The sequence below is a fragment of the Bufo bufo genome, chromosome 2 (genome assembly GCF_905171765.1).
Source record: "Bufo bufo chromosome 2, aBufBuf1.1, whole genome shotgun sequence".
In the NCBI taxonomy this organism is placed as follows: domain Eukaryota; kingdom Metazoa; phylum Chordata; class Amphibia; order Anura; family Bufonidae; genus Bufo; species Bufo bufo.
Window position 1 is genome coordinate 679,899,181 of NC_053390.1, and position 27,236 is coordinate 679,926,416.

A 27,236-nucleotide genomic window follows, 5' to 3' on the forward strand; every position below is an offset into this window, starting at 1 on the left:
GCGGGCAAATATTTAATATTTCTGATTAAAGATCAGGAATCAAGAGGGCTTGACTTATATGAAATTAAGGAGTTTCTGGATACCATTAATACAAGTTCGAGTGTTAGTGGCCCCAGTCATGTTACAGGAGCTCAAAGAGATGTTGTTAAAGTTTTTTTTTTACTATTGATGACCTATCTTCTGCTGCTGTCTATGTCAACGACCATAGACCGCAGCAGCGGACAGGAAGAGAGAAGGGCGACAGCACGTGAGCACTGCGCGCCGTCTCCTCATACAGCTGATTGGCGGTGGTACTGGGTGTCGTACCACCGATCTGATACTGATGACCTATACTTTGGATAAGTCATCACTATTAAAAGCCCGGGGAACCCCTTTAAGCTCTCCCTCAAATAAATCCCCAGGAATAGATAGAATACCATTTGAAATTTGGTGTAAGCATCAGGACTTAATACTTCCTTTTTACTTTATAACAATAGAGGAAGTTTTTGCTAACAATAAACCACAGCGTGAGGCATTGATTATTCCTATTCTAAAACCGGGAAACCACAGGAGGATATGGGGTATTATAGACCTAAATCACTTATGAATTCTGATTCAAAGTTATTGGCTAAGGTCTTTGCCAATCGGTTGGTTAAGGTTATTCCAGTAATTATACATAAAGACCAGAATGGTCTAATAGGTCAATTAATTATAATTTGCGTCGCCTTTATTTGAATCTACAGATGTGTAAAGGGTTTAGTTCAGTTCAGGATGACATGTCATTTCTATCTTTAAACAAGGCAGACATAGCAGAGCTGGAGAGGGTCCAGAGGAGGGCAACTAAAGTAATAACTGGAATGGGGCAACTACACTACCCTGAAAGATTATCAAAATTAGGGTTATTCACGTTAGAAAAAAGACGACTGAGGGGAGATCTAATTACTATGTATAAATATATCAGGGGTCAGTACAGAGATCTATCCCATCAGCTATTTATTCCCAGGACTGTGACTGTGACGAGGGGACATCCTCTGCGTCTGGAGGAAAGAAGGTTTGTACACAAACATAGAAGAGCATTCTTTACGGTAAGAGCAGTGAGACTATGGAACTCTCTGCCTGAGGAGGTGGTGATGGTGAGTACAATAAAGGAATTCAAGAGGGGCCTGGACGTATTTCTAGAGCGTAATATTATTACAGGCTATAGCTACTAGAGAGGGGTCGTTGATCCAGGGAGTTATTCTGATTGCCTGATTGGAGTCGGGAAGGAATTTTTTATTCCCCTAAAGTGAGGAAAATTGGCTTCTACCTCACAGGTTTTTTTTGCCTTCCTCTGGATCAACTTGCAGGATAACAGGCCGAACTGGATGGACAAATGTCTTTTTTCGGCCTTATGTACTATTATGTACTATCTAAAGCCTTTGATAGCACAGAATGGCCTCATCTTTGGTTACTGGTTTGTTAAGTGGGTCAAGATATTATATAATGAACCGGTGGCAAGAGTGAAGTCGAACAATGCGGTTTCATCGCCTTTTGTGATAAAAAGGGGGGCAGGGATGCCCATTGTCCCTTCTTTTGTTTGCGATTATAATGGAACCTCTAGCAAAGGCAGGATCACAATATAAAAGGGTTCGAACTTCAACAGGAGCCAGAGAAAATCTCATTATATGCTGCTGATGTATTACTATTTTTAAAACATTCATCAAAGTCATTAGAATGTGTATTATTTTGGATAAATTCATTGCCTCTACTGAGATAAATTGATCTGTATGCCGTTAGGTAAACATCTACAGGACTCTTTTGGTCTTAAAGTAATTCCCTCCGGGGCCCATTTTAAATATTTGGGAATTAATATAAGTAGTGACCCGGGGCAGTATGTAACCCTCAATGTTTGCGGATAAAATAACATAAGACAGTTTTGTTATCACGCCTCTTAGGCTACTTTCACACTAGCGTTCTGCTGTCCGCTCGTGAGCTCCGTTTGAAAGGGCTCACGAGCGGAGCAGAACGCTTCCGTCCAGCCCTGATGCAGTCTGAATGGATGCGGATCCGCTCAGACTGCATCAGTCTGGCGGCGTTCAGCCTCCGCTCCGCTCGCCTCCGCACGGCCAGGCGGACAGCTGAACGCTGCTTGCAGCGTTCGGGTGTCCGCCTGGCCGTGCGGAGGCGTGCGGATCCGTCCAGACTTACAATGTAAGTCAATGGGAACGGATCCGCTTGAAGATGACACCATATGGCTCAATCTTCAAGCGGATCCGTCCCCCATTGACTTTACATTGAAAGTCTGAACGGATCCGCTCAGGCTAATTTCGCACTTAGAAATTTTTCTAAGTTATTAATGCAGACGGATCCGTACTGAACGGAGCCTCCGTCTGCATTAATATGATCGGATCCGTTCAGAACGGATCCGATCAAGCGCAAGTGTGAAAGTAGCCTTACATATCTTTTCTAATTCCCCCATGTGTATTAATGATGGTATATTTAAATCTATACAGTAGATGCTATGTTAGGGTTGCTAATATGGAGGGGTAAACCATCAAGGTTACAAATGGTAGATTGTCAAATGGAGTTTTCTATGTTCTCCCTGTGTTTGCATGCGTTTCCTCTGGGCAATCCGGTTTCCTCCCACACTCCAAAGACATACTGATAGGGACAATGTGACGCTAATGTCTGTAAAGCGCTGCGGAATGTAATAGCGCTATATAAGTGCATTCAAAAAATAAATAGTCAAATGGAAGAACTACATGGAGGACTAGGCCTAACTTTAGGATTTATTTTCTGTCATCCCAGTTAAAATATTGATTTTTTTTGGGAGGAATTATTTAATATAAGCAGGAGAGATTTTTTCTTAAATAAAAGTTTGAAAGATTTATTCTTTAATACAATTAGTGGAGGCAGGTTTTTTCAGGAAATATATATATCAAATATATATATTTAAGAGGGTCCATAAGACTTGGAATTGGGTGAGGAAGGAGGGAGCGATACCAGGCTCTATACCCACAGTACCATTATGGGATAATACTTTCCTAAAGGTTAAAGGTAATGTGGAAACGAAAAAATTCTGGACAAGGAGGGGGTTCTTCTTTCCTTCTCAATTATATAATAAACCTGGGTGGTTAATAACATTCCACGATGTACAAAGAAGCACATAGGCTATATGACATTGTACTAATTCAGGCCATTAATTAGAATAAGAATAACCCTAGGATCCTGATACAGACTTGTCCTTTGTTGGATGAGATTGTAGGGATTAACACTGCTAAAGGGGCCACTTCCAAGTTATATAGAGCAGTGATACAGAGGGAGGGTCATCTAGTCTCCCTCAAAGAAAAATGGGCCAAAGGGGGTTTGCTATCGGAGGAGGAATGGGCGAAGTTATGTAGGTTACCGATCAAACGTTACCAAACGTTGACCATAGAATGATTTAGTTTACGTTTATACAAAGGCTATACTGCAATGAAATTGAGGGACACAGATAAATGTCCTAAGTGTAATCAGGAGGGGGCAGACTGGATACACCTTTGCTGACGTTGCCCCAAGCCTGTCAGATACTGGCAAGAGATATTAAGTTATATACAGGTTAATTCTGGAAAGAGTATTCCATTGGATGTATTATATTACTGTATCATAGGCGACTTAACAGGTATTGAGCACCGTTTTCGTGATGGAGTGTATGAGTTAATGTTTTCTGTGAGAATGACGATCGCCAAATAATGGTTCTCTAATAAGGTCCCAATGCTTACTATGTGGCAGAATATAGTAATTCATTGGGCCTTCAACCATCCCCAGCATGTTTCGCCGTGGCTTCTTCACAAGGGATACTACATATCACTCTTCTCAGCTCTTCCTGCTCTATAACATGCTGCCTGTAGATTACATTGCATTTTCATAGTGACAGGTTCTCTGTAATTCAGAAAAAATTGCATGCCTGGATATGTTGCTCATTAGATATAATGACATATCTTTATAGAGAACCTTTCATCTCTCCCAAGTCTGTTTTAGTAACTACTCGCATACCATCCTTCATATAACTATCATATATTGTGCCATTCCCCCATTATTCCTACTCATAGTTTCTGAATGACCAGGAATCAGCAATAAAGGTCCATCAGTTGTGAGGGTGTCCCTTCACATCCATTGACAGCACGAACTGGATAGTGTAGACGCACCACCCCCAAGTGGTAACACCTAGTTGTACCTCTATTAATAAACTTCTAGTGGGAATAATACAGGAACGGTGCAAAATAAAGTAAAGAACTGCCAACAATCTGCAATAAATGTCCGTCAATTGTGAGGGTGTCCCTGCACATCCATTGACAGCACGAACTGGATAGTGCAGGCACACCACCCCCCAACTGGTAACACCCAGTCATACCTTTTTTTAATAAACATCTATCAGGAATAATAGAGGAATGGCGCGACACAAAGTAATAAGAATAGATGCTGCCGAATACGTTAAACAGACATGTCAGGAGAGGTGACATTGCTGACATTTGCTTTGTGTGAATGGTCTTTAGATCACCAGTATGGATTTGGACTGTAAGCTCATGAGGCTAGTAACGGGAAGCCGTCCATGTTAAAAGCAGATGGCAGAACTTTGAATTTACCTCTCCAGTCTGGCAGTGCATTCCTTGCCCTTCTCTGACTGCAGGAGCCCATTGAAATCCCCAGACAATGGTAGGTCCACACAGCAGATAGAAGGGAGGAGGAACTGAGGGAAGATGACAGTGAGTGTTATTTTTGGTTGTTAGCATTCCTCCCCAAAATACACACCCTGGCTCCAAACACACAGCAGTGCCTGCCCTCCTCACATGTAGCCAGGAGAGGACTAGCACACGACTTCCTCCTCCTTCCCGGGCAGGAGTCTTTGTTGTGTGGGATCTGGAGGAGTTGGGAGAAGGTCTGTCTACATGTGACTGCCTGGAATGTGACTGCTGGGATTTCTACTTCACTCTGCACATTGTGAAGCTGCAAGCTCCTTCAGACTGTGCCTACTGCTCCAGCTCTGGTGAGTGACAGCTTTACAGCCAGGGCTTCTACTTCTTCTTAGTCCATAGGGAAGACTTTATCCTATGTTTCTTCACTGTTAGGTCCACCTAAACCCCTATAAGAAAGCGCAGATCAGGATATCATGATGAGTCCTGCCAAAAGGCAAACTCATCTCTGCTACATACTGTATGTGCATTGCTAATACAACCTTCATTTGCACTACGGTTTGAATAACTAAATCTGTCTGGGCACTTGTGCAAATTAATGAATGAAACGTGACACCCATATATGCGGCGGGATCTTCTTGGTTATCCGTCCAGTTATTATTAGTTTGTTTGTTTTTGGTTGAGTGTATGTGATATTCCCGTCTATTTCTGGCTGTAGGTTGTTTTCTCAGTGTAGGTGACAACAGTGCTGTCACACAGGAGGGGACGTGGCTGTCAATCATTAACACCAGGATCTCATGTACTGCCCACTGCTCGTCCGGGGATCAGGGACATTAGGTAGATAGGACCACTAATGATGGCGGATCGGAAATCCCTTGATTTCTTGGCGGCGTGTTTATGATGATAATCATGTCACATATTTGGCAATCCATAACATTCAGATTTAATGTTTCTATTGTGTGTCATTTGATCAGATCCTAAATATTGGATTATTATTTTTTCCTTGTTATTTTTTCAATTGTTTGGCGGAGTTATTCGCTATGTATGAATTCAGTAATCAGAGGAATAATCGCCAGTCTCTGAAATTTTTCAAACCTGGAAAACCTCCTGTTTTTATTATGTTTCAGCGATATATTTATAGGGCTTGTCTACTTTGTGCATTTCCTTGTTATATCTCCGAATAGACTGAGTAGAGATAAGTGTCTCTCTATTAAACCTTCTAGCTAAGGAGGACCCCCCTACTACTTTATTTTAAAGGGTCACTGAGTTTTGATAGGTCATAGAGACATATAATTAGTTTTGATCTGTGAGGGTCTGAGCGCGGAGAAGCCCACAGATCACTAGATCGAGGAGAGAGAAGCCCTCGCATATCGCGCTCACTCTCCTCACAGCAGAGGACGGGATCAAGACCGGCCCACAGACTTTCTATGGAGTCCATTCCTTTCAACGAAGAGAGAGAGCACAATATGCACGCACTTCTCTCTCCTCGTTCCAGCGATCGGTGGGGGTCTCAGCGCTCAGACGCTCACCAATCATAACTTTGGATACGTCTTTATCACATATCAAAAGTTTTACCAAAACTTAGTGACCCTTCAAGCTCTCCTTACTCCGCGGAGGTGCGATCTTGACACTTTCCAAATAGGACAGCTTTTTAAGAGGACTGAAAAATTCATCATAATGCCTCAATGAAGGGCACTAGGGTCTGACTAGGCTGTAGCGTATATAGCCATTGCTCTCCTTGTCTGGTCCAATATCAGATAAAAATGGGGCTAATTTCTCAACAGAGGAAAAACTGGAGTGTGCCTTTAAATATGTCTGTTTGTGTAAAGGTAGCAGTCCGTGCGCCAAATTCCGCCATCTCATTCTATGTATATAGAGAGTATAATGACTGCCTGGCAGCAGAGCGTTGCCCTCACTCGGTGACCTGGCTAACATTATCAGCTGGGTACACCTGTCAGGAGAGGTTACAGACTGATCAGGGCACGACAGGCGGCATTACATGTCAGTCTGCTGCTTAACAGGTGGATGTACAGCATGTGAGCTTACTGGCTGGTCTGGACTGGTTTACTGGGAACAGCATCTGTCACTGGGATTGTATGTACAAGGCAGATACGCAGCACTTGTCTGTACGCCTCCGTCGCTTTGATCTCCTGGAAGGTTGTTGATATTTGATTGTCCCTTGCATTAAAAGGCGCGGGGCTAAAGCCGGCTATAAGAAAAGCCGTTCTGGATTATATAACCGCGACACCTCTGCGAGCAGAATGATTTATTCTGACCGATAGGAACCTATTTCATCAATCAGGCGGTTTACTGAAATGTTAAAGGAACCCAGCAAAGACTGCTAGCACTGCAACGTCTCTAAGTGCTACTACCACATAATCAAAGACATCGATTGTCCATGGTGATTTTGTGACATTGGGTCAGGAATGGTGCCCCCCCCCCCCCCATTATACCAGATACATTACCAGTTAAAGGGGTTATCCCATGATTAATATAAAAAATGGAGATCAGACACCATACAGTACATATGAAGAAATCCCGGCAGCCGTGGCTTGCTTCCAAGTATATTATTTTATTTCATTAAATATGAAATAAAGGAATATACTTGGAAGCAAGAGACTGCTGCCAGGATTTCGTCATACGTTCCATGTGGAGTTTGCTCCTTCCCGCTGCAATGTGAACGTTTGAGTCGAGTGCCGGCTGGATTTGAATTTGACCATCCAGTATATGTCTCTTTCTAACAAAGCCAGAAGCAGCCCTGTACCTCACATGGATCCAGAGATCTCCACATTTACTGCTCCAATTGTTCTGCTAGATTTATTTCTAGCTGGTAGCTCAGGGGGGAATGCACTGTCTCTGGGGGGAGGGCATGTCCTTTCTGCTGCAGCTGTTGGCATGGAACTGAGCATATATGTCAACCTCAGCAAGCTGGACAAAGAATTTAGAAAAAGGGCAAACAGCAGGTGGCGCTATACAGATAGATTTCATTGAATAAATTTAAAAAATTTAGAAGTTCATAAATAAGCCAGTATTCGCAAAGACCACGGGGCTGAATTATCAACAGGTAAAAAATTGGAGTATGTCTTTAAATAATTGCATTTGTATAAAGGTAACTGACTGTGCTCACGCTGCTTGATAAATTTAGAGCAGTTGCAGAATTATATTCTGCCATATTTTCTCCCTCCACATCAGGTCAGGAGCGGAGTCCCCTTATGCATCACTTGATAAATAAGACTTAGGGCTCATGCACACGGCCGTTGCCCGGCCATGGCCATATTGCGGATCCGCATACAGCGGGTCGGCAATACACGGGCACTGGTCGTGTGCACCCCGCATCACGGATGCGGACCCATTCACTTGACCGTCAGATGTAGATCGCGGACCTCATTCAAGCTCCGGCCCCACGGTCGGTGCCCGTGCATTGCGGACTGCAATTTGCGGTCCGCAGCACGGGCCAGGCCAAAACACGGTCATGTGCATGAGCCCTTAATGGGCTTATCCAGGAATGTATAATGACCTATCCTCAGGATGGGTCATTATTATCACATTGGAGAGGTCTGAGTCGTGGCACTCCTGCCGATTAGCTGTTTCAGGGAGCCACCGTGCTCACCGGAGATCTGTTCTTGATATTGCAGCTCAGACCCATTGACTTCAATGGGACTGAGCTGCAAATAGCACGTGACGAATGTACAGTGATGTCTCATGGCCTAGGAAGAGGCCGCAGCATTCATGGAGCGCCGGTCTCTTCTAACAGCTGACCCCCAGGACCCCCGACGATCTGATACTGATGACCTATCCAGGGCATAGGTCATCAATATAAATTACTAGATAACTCCTTTACAGTGTTACTGTATTTTGGGAAAACTTTTGATAGATACATATCCAAAGTATTCATTAGTAGGGGTATGAGTGCTGAGACCCCTACTGATTGCTAGAACGAGGAGAGAGAAGTGCTCACACGAGCGCATGCTCTCTCCCCTCTGCAGAAGATGGACTCATTAGCAAGTGTATAGTCTCGATTCAGTCTCTCTCCCCGTTCTACTGATCAGTGGTGGTCTGAGCACTCGGACCCTCACCAATCAAAACTTTTGATATGTCTCTATAACATAACATTTTTTCCAAAAATACAGGAACACTTTAAACTTATATATAAACTTTAAACAACTTATATGCATGACAGGTCCACAAAACTGAACTACTAACACTGTCGCACTAGGCGCCTAGCACACATAGGCCAGTAGTAACTCACTGATAACGGGAAATGTTGCAGTTTACTCCAAAACGTTGCCAAAAACACTCTGATAAATCAGCCCCTATATTTTTCAATGTAATTAACTAAAATAAACAGATACAAAATTTATCTACAAGATTTTTTTTATGTGCCGGCCATATTACTGCCAATAACATGTCATTGCAAAATGAGGTCATTTGTGGTGTGGTCCCAGTACTTAATGTTACACCGATCATCAGAAAGTGCATTTCTGTATATGCATTACACAGCATGTAAACTCACCGCTGTGACACATCCCTTACAAGCTAACGCTGAGGCCTGTGATAGTCATGGGACCAAGTCACTTCTGTCCTAGTCCTGCAGGGACCAGAAACGTTCGGGAATGGCGCATAGACGGGATCCACAGACAAGTGAGCGGTGTTTTTTATATTAAAGGGTTTGGCAGGCGCAGCACTATGAAGTGCCTTTTGCACTGTGGCATTAGAAGAATTTTGGTATCTCTGACTTTTAGTCTAACCAGACTGTCTATTACTCTGTAATTCCTCTAGCACCGTTCTATGGAAGCAGTAGGTTTAAATAGCACACCAAATGCTTGAAATAACTTCTTTATTAACTTCAACTTTTCTTCATATATAACACTAGTCCATGTACATAACACTTGTTGAATAAAGTATCACAAAATGGCGGTATGCATAAGATGGTGGTTCAACTGTTCAATCTTGTCATTCAACATAAAATGGTGGATATATTTCTCTCTTGAGTATCTGTACTCTCACTTTAAGTTTTTTAAGCCCTTTATGACCTCTTTGAGAGATATATCTGAGGTTCAACCAATAGTTCTATTTGCTCTACTTGGTTTGCAGTTTGCTCTATACAATTGCTTTGAGCAGTTTGCAGATTCTTTTATGCAATTTGGTCGCAATTTGTAGTTCGTTTGCAAGTTGTTTGGTGGAACTATAAAATACACACATAACTAGTTCAGTATACAGTTCTAATCACTACATTAACAATAGGAACTTATATAACTGTTCTAAATACCTATTTTGGCCTCTTGTTCCCATAAAACTGGACTCTGACTAGAACTGTGTGTCTGTTCAGCTCCTCTCTCTGGTGAATAATCATTTCAGCTAGGGGATTTCCCACACAGGCTGTGTGTGAGGCTGGCTGTGATTGGCCAAGATTTCTGCTCAGTGCAAAGCTGGCTATGATTGGTCAAGACTCCTGGGCAGTACCAACAGTTTAACTCTATGCTTTCTGTTGTGTCTGCTGTGTCATTGAGCTTAACTCACATCCATATAATGAATCTTAAAGGAATATTATATTTTCTGCTTCTGTGAACACAATATACAGGTCCTTTTCAAAAAATTAGCATATTGTGATAAAGTTCATTATTTTCTGTAATGTACTGATAAACATTAGACTTTCATATATTTTAGATTCATTACACACAACTGAAGTAGTTCAAGCCTTTTCTTGTTTTAATATTGATGATTTTGGCATACAGCTCATGAAAACCCAAAATTCCTATCTCAAAAAATTTGCATATCATGAAAAGGTTCTCTAAACGAGCTATTAACCTAATCATCTGAATCAACTAATTAACTCTAAACACCTGCAAAAGATTCCTGAGGCTTTTAAAAACTCCCAGCCTGGTTCATTACTCAAAACCGCAAACATGGGTAAGACTGCCGACCTGACTGCTGTCCAGAAGGCCATCATTGACACCCTCAAGCAAGAGGGTAAGACACAGAAAGAAATTTCTGAACGAATAGGCTGTTCCCAGAGTGCTGTATCAAGGCACCTCAGTGGGAAGCCTGTGGGAAGGAAAAAGTGTGGCAGAAAACGCTGCACAACGAGAAGAGGTGACCGGACCCTGAGGAAGATTGTGGAGAAGGACCGATTCCAGACCTTGGGGGACCTGCGGAAGCAGTGGACTGAGTCTGGAGTAGAAACATCCAGAGCCACCGTGTACAGGCGTGTGCAGGAAATGGGCTACAGGTGCCGCATTCCCCAGGTCAAGCCACTTTCGAACCAGAAACAGCGACAGAAGCGCCTGACCTGGGCTACAGAGAAGCAGCACTGGACTGTTGCTCAGTGGTCCAAAGTACTTTTTTTGGATGAAAGCAAATTTTGCATGTCATTCGGAAATCAAGGTGCCAGAGTCTGGAGGAAGACTGGGGAGAGGGAAATGCCAAAATGCCTTAAGTCCAGTGTCAAGTACCCACAGTCAGTGATGGTCTGCTGCTGGTGTTGGTCCACTGTGTTTTATCAAGGGCAGGGTCAATGCAGCTAGCTATCAGGAGATTTTGGAGCACTTCATGCTTCCATCTGCTGAAAAGCTTTATGGAGATGAAGATTTCATTTTTCAGCACGACCTGGCACCTGCTCACAGTGCCAAAACCACTGGGAAATGGTTTACTGACCATGGTATTACTGTGCTCAATTGGCCTGCCAACTCTCCTGACCTGAACCCCATAGAGAATCTGTGGGATATTGGGAAGAGAAAGTTGAGAGACGCAAGACCCAACACTCTGGATGAGCTTAAGGCCGCTATCGAAGCATCCTGGGCCTCCATAACACGTCAGCAGTGCCACAGGCTGATTGCCTCCATGCCACGCCGCATTGAAGCAGTCATTTCTGCAAAAGGATTCCCGACCAAGTATTGAGTGCATAACTGAACTTAATTATTTGAAGGTTGACTTTTTTTGTATTAAAAACACTTTTCTTTTATTGGTCGGATGAAATATGCTAATTTTTTGAGATAGGAATTTTGGTTTTTCATGAGCTTTATGCCAAAATCATCAATATTAAAACAAGAAAAGGCTTGAACTACTTCAGTTGTGTGTAATGAATCTAAAATATATGAAAGTCTAATGTTTATCAGTACATTACAGAAAATAATGAACTTTATCACAATATGCTAATTTTTTTAAAAGGACCTGTATAACTGTTACATGACATCCAAAGACATGAAGTCACAGTAAATAACTCTGCTTTTGTTTTTAACATATAAACATATGAGCTGTATTAAGGTTATTGGCAGGTCTAGCTGTATACACATATAAGCCGTATTAGCAACCTAGGACAGGTCTTAGCTGGCCGGCTACAAAGGGGTTGTCCACTTTCTGGTTATTGTTGACCAATCTGTTTGTGAGATGATTATATGGCTATTACTAATATAGCCTTTGTAGAAATTCTGCATCATTTTCTATGAAAGATATGCCCCCTTGTTTCCTAAGTCTTTTGTGCTGCCCACACAGATGTCCTGTCCGTAAGATGGCTGCTGATGGAGGGTCATGTGACCAGGAAATCACCTCCATGTAATGTCTCCTCCTTTCAAACACACTGCATTTGCCAAGTGCACTTTTTCTGTTGGGCGTTTAGTGCAGGTGCAGTGTGTTTGAGTGAAGGAGACATCACATGGAGGTGATGTGTCTGGTCACATGACCCTCCATCTGCAGCCATTTTATGGACAAGACCTCTGTGTGGACAGTACAAAAGACCTAGAAAACAAGGAAGCATACCTTATGAAATATAGAAAATGGTGCAGAATTTCAACAAAGGCTACATTAGTAAGAGCCATATAGAGCCAATCTATAATCTCACAAACACATTGATCAACAGTAACCAGAAAGTGGCCAATCCCTTTAAGTGGCACAGATTAGGATCCTATGGGCTGTTGGCTGCAAGGGCAGACAACCCCTTTAAAGAATGAACAGTGTAGTCTATTCTGTTCGCTCTCATTGATCATTCCACATAGCTGCCAATTTACTGCCACTAGTTGCACTGCAATGCTTTTGGCCAGGACTTACTTTGAAAGGGTTCAAATAAACCGTGCACCTCATTTTTTCCATTGCATCCTCCTTCTACAGTATGTCTCTTTTCTCCTCTTCAAAGAATGCCGGCCAAAATCCTTTAAAGCTTCACGTATATGAAATGCCTTGTAGGATGTGTTTTGTGATGGGTCTGATGCAGAATGGTATCTATCAGCCTGTGTGCAGGAACCGGTGGAATGCTGCGATGAATAGCTGACCCTTCCCCCATTTGTATGGTAAAGAATACACTTACTTTGTGAATACCTATTAGAAACCATTACCAAGCATTTTGTGTTGTTAACTAAAATAGTTTAAAGATTACCATCCCGGAACTGAGGGAAGAGATAAAGTGAGGAGCGGCGTGACGTCTTATTCTTGTAGGTCTCCTCCTGTTTATTCCAGTCTAGGTGATACTTTCTTCCTCCCTAATTATAGAGCATTAATGGCCAGGATCCCTACATAGCGCACTGCTTTCTGCAGAGCCCCCTCTGTTCCCATGTGGCAGGCCTGTCAGGTTTCACTGCCAAGTGGCAGCTGCAGCTCCTGGGCAGACAATGCTGCTGAACTCCAGAGCGTCGGCTTCAGACGGTCTACTCTACACACTTGCATTTGGAGATCGTCATTTTTGCAGGATGGATTGTGGGAGAGAAGGTTTATAATATTTCAAATACATTTTTATATCCCATTGTTATCTACAGTATTTGTCTATTTAGAGCCACCCTCCGGTTCAAGAATAAAACTTCACATTAAAGGGGTATTCCTAGGGGTGGGATTCAAATGTTTAACAACAGGTTCCCTACTGAACGGCGGACACGCAGCGTCACACAACACATGTTTACATATACATACACCATATATATGCAACACACATACAGATAAATACACCATATGCAAGATACACATACATAAATACACCCTATATATTCAACACACATACACATAAATACATTATATACATGGTACACATACATACATACACTATATATACACTACACACACACACACCTCCCAACTAAGGAGCGGCATGCAAAGCAATGGAAGTGAACATCTCCAGAGCACCAGATCAGGACTCAGCCGGTGATACGGTTATCTGATCCAGTTGTAATTTTAACAACCGGATCTGGAGAACTGGAGGGAACTGGCTGAATCCCATGCCTGGGTTTTCCCATCTCAGATAATGGGGGCATATCGCTAGGATATTACCCCATTGTCTGATAGGTGTGGGTCCCACCTCTATGACCCGCACCTACACCGAGAACGAAGACCTGAAAGTGGTGGAGGGCGCACTGCGCATGCACAGCTACCCTCCATTCATTTCTATGGGGCCGCCAAAAATAGCCGAGCTATTTCCGTCGGCCCCATAGAAATGAATGGGGGCGATGGCCACTTCTATGGAAAGAGCGTTTGGTGGTGGTCAGACCCGGGGTCCTCCGGCCACCACCTTCCCCATTCCGTTCTCGATGTAGGTGCGGGTCCCACTGCTGGGACCCGCATCTATCAGACAATGGGGACATATCCTAGTGATATGCCCCCATTGTCTCAGATTGGAATACCCCTTTAACTAGGGAACGAACAGAACACTTACATGGTGCAGATCACCGATTCCAAGCTCCTCTTCTGCCATCCAGACCACCTGATGCATACTGTGCATTGGGTTGTTCAAGACACTTCCTGCTTGTCCAGGCGTACTCTTGGACTGGCGAGAGAAGTGCTGGGCAACCTGAGAGCAGAAGAAGGGTTCTGGACTACCAAATATACAGTCTGCATCAGGTGGTCTGAGAAGTTTTGAGGCCATCTTGGATGGCAGAAGAGAAGCCTGGGAATCATTGGGTCTGCAGCTGAAAAATAAGGCTCTGTAAATGTTCAATTAGTGCCCTGATCTTTTTTTCTTGAACCGAAGGGGCGCTTTAAGATTCTTGCACTTCTATGGTTAAAGGCCAAAAGATGGAAAAGTTAACAAATGACTTTCACTGTTCGCCGTGTGCATTTCCCAGAAGACTGAAATATTTCCTTGTGTTGTTTGATGTAGCCACAATTACCACAATGGAATGTTTCCTTGCGTTTATAGGCCTTGCCTCTCATTTCCCTCCTTTAAATGACTGCTCATTATAATCCTCCATATCAGGATTTTTTGGCACTGTATAAATTGCAGCCTGATACCGCCTCAGGTTTATTACAGATTTCTCTTTAGATAAAACACCAGCCTTTCTTTCAATCATGTAAGACTGTTATATTGTTCATGTATGTTGGGAGCGTGTCCTGCACTTGTCCTTTCTTAGTGAAAAAATATGATTTTACCCATTTGTGGAGTAAATTGCTGTTTTTGGGGTTGTCCCAGTGAGATATATAGATACCATAGAATCTGGCAGTGACGTCCTCTGTAGGAATCAGCGGTTTGCCAGGCGTGCATGCTTGAGCTTATGACGGTACCAGCAATGTGAATGAGGTTTAACAAAATCTCACCCACAACCTGCAGAAAAAAATCCATACTGAAAATTGACTGCAGCGTTGATTTAAAATCCAAAGTGTGTCAATTTCCACTGCAGATTTCCACTGCAGATCTCTCTGCTTGCACTGCATAGGGTGAAATTTGTAGAAAATCCGCTGCAAAATCCACTACAAAAAGGCTTATAGTGCAGCGAACCCAAGAGAGGGGAGGAGGATAGGAGGCGTGGTAGTGGCTATGATGGTGATAGTTGTACTCACGGTTCACAGTGACAGTCCTCTCGCCGGCGCTCCCAGGAGCTGCACTGTGATTGGAGGGCTCACCCTTTCTTCCATTGGGGCACACCTTGGTATTGCCCGGTGTTAGTTGAATTGGGGTGCCCTTGATGGAGTATTTTCAGCTTGGTACAAGGCAGGATTGTGGATACAGGGGCCGGTGACAATACCCAGGCCCATTGATTGCAATTAATACAGTATTTCTTTACAGAGTTGATGATAGGAGCAGTAGTACATATAGCAGCAAAAGGCACAGTTCCAAAGTATGTCACAATGCAGTCTTCTACCAGTAGCAGTGTATAGGCAGCAACAGGCAGGCAATAAAGTTCTTATTTACTCCTTCTGCAGTTCCTGGAGCGGGAGTTTCAAGAATTTAGATACGGGTGGCTAATGCATGCATGGGGGGGTCTTGTGGGTTCTAGACCTTATCTCCATCTTTCAGGAGTACTCTCATAGTAGAGTGCTTCCTTGGCAGATGAGGTCTAGCACACGTAGGTCTTGTCTCTTGCTCTGCGCAGATTAGACTCACTAACTAGCAAGTGGACGGACCAGGTCCATAACCCTGGTAACCTAAACAGTCTGCTAATTTGATAACTCTTAGTTTACCAATACATTGTCATTGAGTTTGCACACAACAAATCAACCGCATTTAAGAACACTGCCTTAGCTCTTTTAGCTTTAGTTAACCCTTTGCAGTAGTCCTTCTAAGATACCGCAGGAGCACATGCAGATTTTGCTGCGGAAAAAATGTGTGGTGGAAATTTACTGCAAAAAATCTGCTCGTTGTGGCCAAACCCTAACTGTGCCCTGCCTTTTAGAACTGCTGGGGGCTGCTGTTATGTGCAGCAAAAATGTCAGTTACCATAAGCCCTCTATTATGACATATTTGCCATATTTTTGTGTCATCTCACACTTAATATATGACTTCTGGTCTCTTCTATAAATATAACCTAGGAAAGGTTACAGATAAGTAAGTATATGTCGACTGTAGTGTTCTGTCCCACATATTAATATGACACGTACCCTCGGAGAAGTTATTCTCCTTCTCCTTCAGACATTGCACATAGTCAGACTGAAAACGGTTTCTCTGAGACTTTGAAGAATATGAAACTACTGTACAAAAGAGCTTCTGTAAAAGCAATCATCGTGTCCTGCCAGCTGCTTGCGGTGTGTGCATATGCTTTCATAATAGGAAAACCTATACGCAGCTCTGCATGACATGTGGTTTGTGGTGCCGCTCTTTGATTTATAGAACTGGACTTTAGGATTCCAGAAATGACAATGGTGATTTATTTTCTTATTTTTGGGAGAGTATATGTGTGTTTTTGTTGGTGTTGAGGCTATGTGTGGTCCCCTTTTATATCATCGTTTTATTACAGCGCTGTCTATCTCTGTTGGTCATTTTATCTCAGAGTGCCTCCATCGTTCACTGGTTGATTTTTGTTGTAGGTCCATAATTGGGTTCATGTAGGTCCTACTTTCATGTCCCGGGAATGGCATTCTTCATGAAAACATGTATTAAACATTAGGGGGCACATTTAGGCTACATGCACACAACCGTTGTGTGTGTTTGCGGTCCGCAAATTGCGGATCTGCAAAGCACGGATGGCGTCCTTGTGCATTCCGCAATTTGCGGAACGGCACGGGCAGCCAATAATATAACTGCCTGTTCTTGTTCGCAAAACGGACAAGAATGGGACGGGTTATATATTTTTGGGCGAACCACGGAACGGAACAACGGATGCGGACAGCACACAGAGTGCTGTCCGCATCTTTTGTGGGCCCCATTGAAGTGAATGGGTCCGCATCCAAGCCGCAAAAACTGCGGCTCGGATGCGGACTAAAACAACGTTCGTGTGCATGAGGCCTTTTAGACGCCGTCTTAATAAAGCCCTGCACTGGTTATGTAGAGGCGCCGGACAATATACCTACCTTGCTCCCTGTTTCTCGCATCGCTCCTGGTCCCCGCACAGACGCCACTGCTTCTGCCTGTGCGCGGATGAAAACATCATGTGTTGAGGGGGTGGGGTCAGCCAATGGCAGGCGGTGACGGGGACGAGCCTCCCTAGCATCGCGGGTGACGCTAGGACGGCTCTTCCACATGGTAGCCTGCCATAGACTGCCCCCCCCCCCCCTCCCCAACACCGGATGTTTTCATCTACACATGAGGAGAAGCAGTGGGGACCAAGGTAAGTATATTGTATTTCTGTTTGATAAATGACCCCCTAGGTACTTTGAGTACTTTTGCACCTACAATGGGTAATAGATGTATGTTTTGGTAAAACATCTGCCTCTGTAAATGTCAGCCATAAAGGGATAGTTATTCTGGAGAAAAAAATTATATGTTGTTTGTTTGCAAATATATCGTCCCAGGTTTGCAATGCTTGCCAACCACAAGTCACTAGGTAGTGCTCCAAATGGAGTTGCCGAACCTACAGTGCACCTAAAACCTTAAAATAAAAAGACACATTTCCTATGATTAGAGGACCATATTTTGCTACGTGGTGGTATGCTTTATTTGAAATTGATTTTGGAGGTGACAGAATTCCTTTAAAGTCATATTACGGATGTGATTTTGCAGTGCGGTCTTACGCAAGATCGCATTGCAATACATTGTATGTAATATATTGCCACGTGCACTTAAAGGGACATGATATGCCATCGATGTCAGATTCTTTCATTGTTATCTGCCCCCCCCCCCAAAAAAATACAAAAAAAAAAGTCATTTATAGGCGTATTCCCATCTAGTACATTGATGGCATACCGCTAGGATATGCCATCAATATCGGATAGATCTGAGACCCGCTCCTATCTCCAGAATGGGGCCCCTGAAGTGAAGGGAGAGCAGCCATGTATGCGCGGCCACCCTCCATTATCAGCTATGTTCAGAAATCCCATGGCAGGAGAGCACACTATGCATGCATGGCTTGCTTTGTTCGGGGGAAGCAAGCCGCACATGCGTAGTATGCTCACCTTCACTTTTGGGGCCCCATTTTGGAGACAGAAGCAGGTCCCAAAGATGAGATTTGCACCTATCTGACATTGATGGCGTATCCTGGAAATATGCCATCAATGTCCCAGGAGGGAATGCGTTTTTAAATTACTTGTTTTTTGATGGGGGGTTCGGCAGATAACGGTGACCAAATGGGTGGTTGCCTGTATTCATTTGCAGCAAGCTAGCGCATCCAGGTGTATCAGTTGGTTTTACTGACACCCATAACAGAGCAGTGGGTGCCATGCATTCAGGACATCAGAAAGGATACCAGTTCCTGAATCCCCACTGAAATATATTAGCTTGACATGCCAGAAGATCATTTTGGAGGAATATCTATAGTTACTGGATCTGCAATTTGTAGATGTATTTAGCCTTATGTATTGTTAGAATTATTATTTAGATATATTATATAATATTATTTATTTATATTGTATAATATACCGGTAATTCATTATATATCATTTATATTTAGTGATATTTTACTATTGAAAAATGTGTATATTAATATAATAATTATTATTATTATTATAATTCTTAGTTTTTTTTTACCAATATCTCAGCATCCCATACTCCTGTTCCAAATCATGAAACTATGTGACCTATATAGATATAACAAATATGATGACAAGTGTAACAGGCCTAATAATATGGTTAACAGTATTACCTCACTGCAGTCTTACATCTCTAGTTTACTTGGCTTTTAGAAAATAATTTTGTCAGGACGGATTATCTCGGCCTGCCTACAAGCATGCCAGGGGCTAGAAAGCCATCATTAGAAGTCAGGTCAGGTTCTGTGTAAACAGAAAGTTTGGAGTGGGAAAGTCCATGGAGAGCCCTGTGTGATCATAATTGCAGATAGCTGGAGTCAAATAACTCAACAGGCTTGACAATCCAAAAGGGAGTCACTGACTTTGTCCATTCATAGGCTGACCCAGAACGCTTTATGCCTCGGTCATATGTCATTTGTGGCGGCATTACTAAATGCCTCAGTATTCATTCTAGTAACAAAAAGATAACTGGAACAAAAGGTGATGCTTGATTTCTAAAAGGAAAAAAAGTCTCCGATTTATTAAAGGCTGGAGATGAAGAAAAGGAAATGGTGCAAAACAAGGGAGTAACGATAATTCATAGGGCCCCATAGCAAAATAAGATGGGGCCCAACTACCTAGTGTAATAAAATTAAAACAGCAGCATAAGTAGCAAAAATTAAAGGTATATATAATAGCACAATAATAGCAAAAAGCCACTATATTGTTATTCCCCACAACATGGTACAATGTTCTTGCACCTGATTGCCGCCCCCCCCCCCCCCCCCCCCCCCAACCTCTAGGCCCCATAGCAAGTGATATAGCTATAGTTCCGCCCATGGTGCAAAAGACAAAGCAGAAGGTAAAAAACACTAAGCAAAATCAATATCATAAACCATCGATACTGTAGACAAATTGTCCATTGTACAGAATGAAAGGTAATCACAAATCCCAATATTAGTCATTAGTTTGTTGTACAATATAAACGGGGTCATTTATCAAACTGGTGTAAAGTAGAACTGGCTTAGTTGCCCATAGCAACCAATCAGATTCCTCCTTTCATTTTCTAAAGAAGCTGTCAAAAATGAAAGGTGGAATCTGATTGGTTGCTATAAGCAACTAAGCCATTTCTTCTTTTTCACCATTTTCATAAATGATTCCCAAAGTCTTCAAACCAGTTCCTTTGATATATGCACCCGGAAAAAGTGTTAAAAAGTTAAAAGGGTTTTTTAGGATATGTCCTCAGTATCTGATCAGTGGGGGTCCAACACCCGGGACCCTGCCGATCAGCTGTTTGAGAAGGCACCAGTGCTCCTGTGAGTGCCGTGACCTTCTCCATGCTCACCAGGCACAGCACCGCACATTGTATAGGCGCTGTGATTGGTATCATGCTCAGCCCCATTTACTTGAATGGGGGCTGAGCTGCTCCTGGGCCATGTGATCGATGGACGTATCGTCACTGGCCTAGGAAAAGCTGTGAGAAGGTCACTTCTCATAATATCCTAAATAAAGCAGCACTACCATTAGGTCCAAATTGGACAGTCCAGGAGGTGGCGGTGCCAGCAGTGTTAGGCCTTAGCCCAGCTTGCCCCTGGTAATGAAGGATTTGGGAGAAACACTGCAGCACTCGATGTCTTCAATGCAATTCCTAATTTATTCACCAAGAATGCGATGTTTCGACTATACACTCTGCTTGAAAAAGACTCATTATAGTCGAAACATTGCACTCTTGGTGAATAAATTAGGAATTGCATTGAAGACATCGAGTGCTGCAGTATTTCTCCCATATCCACTTCTCAAACACCTGATCAGCGGGGTGTCGAACTCCCACCGATCAGATACTGATGACCTATCCAGTATAAAACTCCTGGTAAGCCCCTTTAAAAGTCACCTTAAAGAGGACCTGTCACCTCTCCTGACATGTCTGTTTTAGTAACTACTTGCATTCCCCATGTAATAACAATCCTGGAGCATCTATTCTGTATTTTATTCTATATATCATGCTATTACTTACTAGAAGTTCATAAGTGAATTTCCAGCAGTCTGCAATAAAAGCCCATCTGGGTGTTACCAGACGGGTGTGTCCCTGCTCTACAGTCTTCGACTGGTAGCACTGATTTGATAGTGTCAGACTGTGCAGGGACAAGCCCCCCACCCAACTGGTAAGGGTACTTTCACACTAGCGTTATTCTTTTCCGGTATTGAGTTCCATCCTAGGGGCTCACTACTGGAAAAAAACTGATCAGTTTTATCGTAAGGCATTCTGAATGGAGAGCAAACCGTTCAGGATGCATCAGGATATCTTCAGTTCAGTCTTTTTGCCTTTTCAGGACGGAGATAATACCGCAGCATGCTACGGTTTTATCTCAATCCACAATTCCGGAACACATTTGTTCCCATTGAAATGCATTAATGCAGCAAAAAATGTGAAAAAAACTAAATGCCGGATCCGTTTTTCCGGATGACACCGGAGAGACGGATCCGGCATTTCAATGCATTTGTCATACGGATCAGGATCTTGATCCGTCTGACAAATGCCGTCAGTTTGCATACGTTTTGACGGATCCGGCAATGGAACTGCCTGCCGGAATCCTCTGCCGCAAGTGTGAAAGTACCCTAACACCCAGAAGGACCTTTATTACAGACTGCTGGAAATTCGCTCATAAACGTCTACTAGGATTAATTAAAGGATTGCACAACATAGAGTCATAAGAATAGATGCTCCAGGATTGTTATTACATGGGGAATGCAAGTAGTTACTAAAACATACATATGCGGAGGGGTGACAGGTCCTCTTCAACTATGATTTATATACTGTGGAACCGTCCTGATCACTTCTATACAGCAGACAAGTTGCAGCAGCAGGGAATCCTTCATACCCTGGTTATCAGCCGGGGGAACATTTTTCACATGTGTCTTTCTGAAGCATACTAGACAGGAGATGTCTACAACACATAGCACAATATTTGAATTATTAGCGATTTAATGTTTTCCAACACTCATATCATGCTCTTTGGGCTACAGCTGACTCCACCGACTCCCTCATATACACGTAGGCTTGGCCTGGCCCAACGTGCGTGTTACTGCCATAGGAAAATGAGGATAAGCCACTGCCGGAGACCTCTGAAATCTGGCATGTCAAATCCTCATGTCTATTTGTATGGAGCCAGTTTTAGCTGAAAGTTTATAAAGACCTGTAGTCCACTAGATGTTCTTCTGGATGAGATGAGATGAGATGTCAGTGTGCTGTTGCTGTACTTTTGACAAGTTGACCAGTCCTGCAGTGAGCAAATTCCTCAGCAATGAAAGAGACTGACCTCATATAATCGGAAGCGTTTGTTAGCAGGTATGGCAGCCTAAGGAGGTGCAGCCAGTAATTAAATCGTAAAAGTCACTGTAATATGCATATCAAATCTCCAGGTCCAAAGGGATCCTCTGAAATATGGAGCAGAAAAATACTCAAACCAGCTTAATATTGTTTGTGCTGCTTGTGACGGCAGGCCTCTAGAATGAACTTGAACAAGATAAGCACATAATGGTGATAGTTTAAAGGGGTATTCCACTTGAGGAACTTTAAAAATCCACCCAATGTGTTGAGTCAAGTGTTAAACCCCTAACCTGAAGGTTTGCTCCTTTCATTGGGTTCCCGGTACCTTTACTCTTCGCCTCCCAGTTCCAGAGCCCATTGTCATGGTGGTGCAGCATATCTCCCATAACCAGAGATCCATTTAGATAGATGGTTGATGTGATAAACCCTTGAGGTTTCTGTCTGCATGATTACTCAACAGACTGCCTTCAAGAAGTGACCATCTGAGTCGTGAGCACATTGAAACGTCTTGCAGTCTGCTATGTTCATTGTAGATTGTAGCTGTGACTCGTGGTATTAGAGGGTCATCGTGGTAATTCATATCACTGCTAAACTACAATTTGTCAGCGGTGGTACTAAGTGCTATTGGGTCCAGTCCAGATTCAGAGACAGACAAACTATTGATAAAAAATAAGTTCAGGTCCCCGTTGGATTCCATTTAGGATGGCCACCACTATCTCAGACTTCTCCATGGAAAGTACTATAGGAAAATCAAAGTAATCCCCCCTTCCCCCAGTCATGGGATAGACCCCCTGTGTCATTGGATCCAGACCATCCAAGGGCAATGGAGGGCTGGAACATTTCTTAGACGTTCCAGCGGCGCTCAGGGGAAGGTCTGAGACAATGGTGGTCATCTTGAAAGGAATCTAAAAGGGGACCAGGACAGAGGAAGAGAGGGCACCAGGTATATTGACTATAACATCTGTATGTTTAGTCAGAGGTTTGGAGGGTCAATGTCATTTAATTAAATTCAGCATCCTGTAATCCTGGGAAAAGCAGCATAGATTTGAGAACACACTGTCATCTGCACCCACCCAATCACTCGAGGTAAGATTTACTACAAATCTGCAGTAAGATTCCACATGTAAATCTGCAGGTTAATACACGCTGATTTATAGCTGATTTCCATAGGTTCTCAGCCATAGAACTTACAATATAAAATGCCCATAAAAATGTATTACCCTGTAAACGTCTCAATCTGTGAGTGTAACTGGGATCTTATGGTGCAGACTGATACTGCTTTGTTTTTATTGATTAGGTTTGGCGGGCGGGTAGGTTGTACATTGTTATACACTTGAATTTATTTTTTTCCTTGTGGTTCTAAAGCATTCTTTAGATTATTTATGCTGCCTACATGTATAACTAACATAACAGACAGAGCTTTATTAGCACAGCAAACCTTACAGTTTACACTTTGTGTTATGATACCTTTGGGCGGCTTGGAAAGCAGGTGTGGCTGAGCTGGAGCTGGCAGCGTTGTATACTCTGCGGTTTAATCAGAAGGGCAACTTTTATAACACTGACCTTGTGATCTCCACAACTGATATAGGCTGGAGATGAATGATCGGCACAACTGACATAGGCTGGACATGAATGATCGGCACAACTGACATAGGCTGGACATGAATGATCGGCACCACTGACATAGGCTGGACATGAATGATCGGCACAACTGACATAGGCTGGACATGAATGATCGGCACAACTGACATAGGCTGGACATGAATGATCGGCACCACTGACATAGGCTGGACATGAATGATCGGCACAACTGACATAGGCTGGACATGAATGATTATCACAATTGACATAGGCTGGACATGAATGATCGGCACAACTGACTGAGGCTGGACATGAATGATCGGCACCACTGACATAGGCTGGACATGAATGATCAGCACAACTGACATAGGCTGGACATGAATGATCGGCACAACTGACAGAGGCTGGACATGAATGATCGACACAACTGACATAGGCTGGACATGAATGATCGGCACAATTGACATAGGCTGGACATGAATGATCGGCACAACTGACAGAGGCTGGACATGAATGATCGGCACCACTGACATAGGCTGGACATGAATGATCGGCACAACTGACATAGGCTGGACATGAATGATCATCACAATTGACATAGGCTGGACATGAATGATCGGCACAACTGACAAAGGCTGGACATGAATGATTGGCACCACTGACATAGGCTGGACATGAATGATCGGCACAACTGAAATAGACTGGACATGAATGATCTGCACAACTGACATAGACTGGAAATGAATGATCGGCACAACTGACACCCTGTTCTCAGCTGCTGCTCATTGTTCAGTCCACTTTGTTGGAGACTAAGGGAGACATTTATTAAGACTGCTGTATTACGCGTCGTCATCCCCCACTGGCATCAGTGCACCACAGTTATTAAGGCTCATGTCTCTGAATAATTGAGGTGCATCTGTGAGGTCTGTGTGCCAAAACAGAAATCTACCCCAGTAAGAGAACTGGAGTAGATTTCCAGTAGAATCTACACAAGATTCCTGGTGTATATTATAATAAATGTGCAGGGCTGGCTATGGCCACTTCCACACTGCTCACTCCACGCTCCACTGTGGCAACTTTATGGAAAAGTGGCGAGCAGGGCTGTAAACCCCAAAAAGTTATAAAGTTTTGAACGACCACAGCATACACTAAACTTTGCAGCCTTTGGACTCCAGTTTTCTGGTCCAAAAAGCAGTTAAGTGTCCCTCTAAGGCTAGGGCTACACGGCGACATGTGACAAAAAGAGTGCAACTATATTACGACATGTGTTGCGCAACATTTTTTGCAATGATAGTCAATGGTATCGCACTGCGACATGCTGTGACTACGACGCGACAGTCGCACAACAATACAACTTGGATCTTTTTTTGCGACTATCGTGTCGCAGTCAGAGCATGTCACATGTCACAGTGCAACACAATTGACTATCATTATAAAAATCGTTGCGCAACTTTTGTGCGACAACTGTCGCCGTGTAGCCCTAGTCTAAGTCTTTTTGTAGAATTCCTTTAAATGAAGAATCACAGCAGCCAATATGGATGTAGAATGGCCATGAAACACTGACAATTTGTCCGTTTTTAATGGCCGTTTTGCGTGAATGTAGACAACACATAACAGATGTCCTGCTTGCAGTTCTTCAGCAGTTGCAAAAATACAATTTTCACAGCTTAGGGCATGCTGAGAGTTGTAGTTTTGTAGAAGACACTAGTTTGCTTAATGTTTTGGTGGAGCCATGAGGAAGCAGACAAGAAAATATAAGTTTGGGGTGCATGCTTTAGCAATAGTACTATATACAAGTCCCACCTCACAGCTGGATAAGTCTGTGTGCCAAAAGGACACATAATGTCCCCGCTATAGATAGTAAATGTTTGTTACCCGATGCTGAGGCTAATATCTCCAGTCCCACTGTGATTCAGTTTGCTGTAATGTAATGACATGTCAATGATGAAACCATAAAGTAACACTTGCTGCAGACTGAAGAAGCTAGCGCTGAGATGTTACCACAAGCCCCTCAATACAAGTGTACCTGCTAAATAATCATCTCACTGTCCTCAATGTCTTCCCAGACTTCCAAGTGAGGGAGGTGGTGGAGGAGGGAGACAGGAAGGGCACACAAGGTTACTGAACCATTGGTGAGCAATGAAAAATCAGAAGGCAATCTGTCAAGTAAAGGGACTGGACCTACGGAGAGGGATTTGATGCCCTGAACACCGTGGATATTGAGGCTTACAGTGATGTACGGTATATGTTGGGTGTAGGTCTTCATGGAGCCCAACTACAGTGAGTTTCCGGGTGTCTTGGTTCCCAGTATGTACATATCGGATATGCAGAAACTGGAGCACAGGAATGTAACATTTGTATGATAATTATATTATATTAATATTATTATATTACAGTAATTCCATATTTTCAATATGAGGATTTATCTCCTTTGCATTGCTGACTTTAAGTCCAGTGTTATATTTCGTTCTAGTACTTTATAGCCAATTACTGGGACCAGGCAAATATTTGTTATCCAATCCAAATTAGAGCAGTTTTCTGCAATGCCTGAGTTTTAAATAGGGAACATACAATGTAAATTTCCTGCAGAATCTGCAGAGAAGGTCCAAGGCAAACCCTTTACTGCAGTAGTTTGAATGCTGCAGATCCAACCATGGATTAGCCCCATTAAAGTGTCCTGACCCCCCATTTCTCCTCACTGCATGACCACTGTAAGCAGTCATACATGTGCCCTGCTGGTCTAGTCGGTGTCGATGACGCTGACACAAACGGCCAAGTACGGTGCTAAATGTCCTTTGTGGAACACCCTTGATGGCATATCAGTCATTCAGTAGGACTGCCCCATAAGCTGAGAATGATCAGGGATCTCTGTCGGCACTCCGCAGACACTGCTTCAGTCAGCTTCTACTGTATTTTTTCAGCTGTGGAGAACACATTGTTGGGTTGTATTCTTCCAGTCATTTTACAACCAATTATATAGAGGGTTTGAACTCTGGATGTAGAATAATATACCAGATACATCTTTTACTTCTTTAGTGAAATTGTTCTATGGAAAGAAATCTTGTGATGTTTTACAATCCAAAAATAACAAAGTTATGTTCCTATAAAGTAAATATTATTATTATTTAGTTGAGTTCTTCCATCCCTTGCAGGTTTTTGTCATTGTTCCAGCTGAGAACCTCTAGTGGTGTAATTGATTTGGATCCTATGTATAGAAAGAAAAAGTAACATTTTCAGAAGTATTTGTGATTGAGAAAGGGAAACACTATGGGGGTCATTTCGCCCCGCTCATGCCAGGTCTAAAATTGTGGGCGTGACGTGGGCGGGGAAGGAGACAGGCCGGTAGAAGTTTCCTGAGACTGGAGAAAATGGTTGGCACGGCAGAACATTACAATAGCTTTATATGC

General features: G+C 43.1%; 1 protein-coding gene across 3 annotated transcripts in view; it reads left to right on the forward strand.

Annotated features, from left to right (window-relative positions):
• Nucleotides 1-27,236, forward strand: part of PALLD (palladin, cytoskeletal associated protein) — a 366,817-nt gene that overhangs the window by 116,050 nt on the left and 223,531 nt on the right. Inside the window, exon 1 of one of the 3 annotated variants that reach the window (XM_040418649.1) lies at nucleotides 4,799-4,984. The exons of the other annotated variants lie outside the window; for them this stretch is intronic. The gene's annotated coding sequence lies outside the window, so the exon portion shown is untranslated. Of the gene's footprint in view, nucleotides 1-4,798; nucleotides 4,985-27,236 lie in introns of those variants that run through there. 3 annotated transcript variants of the gene reach the window in all.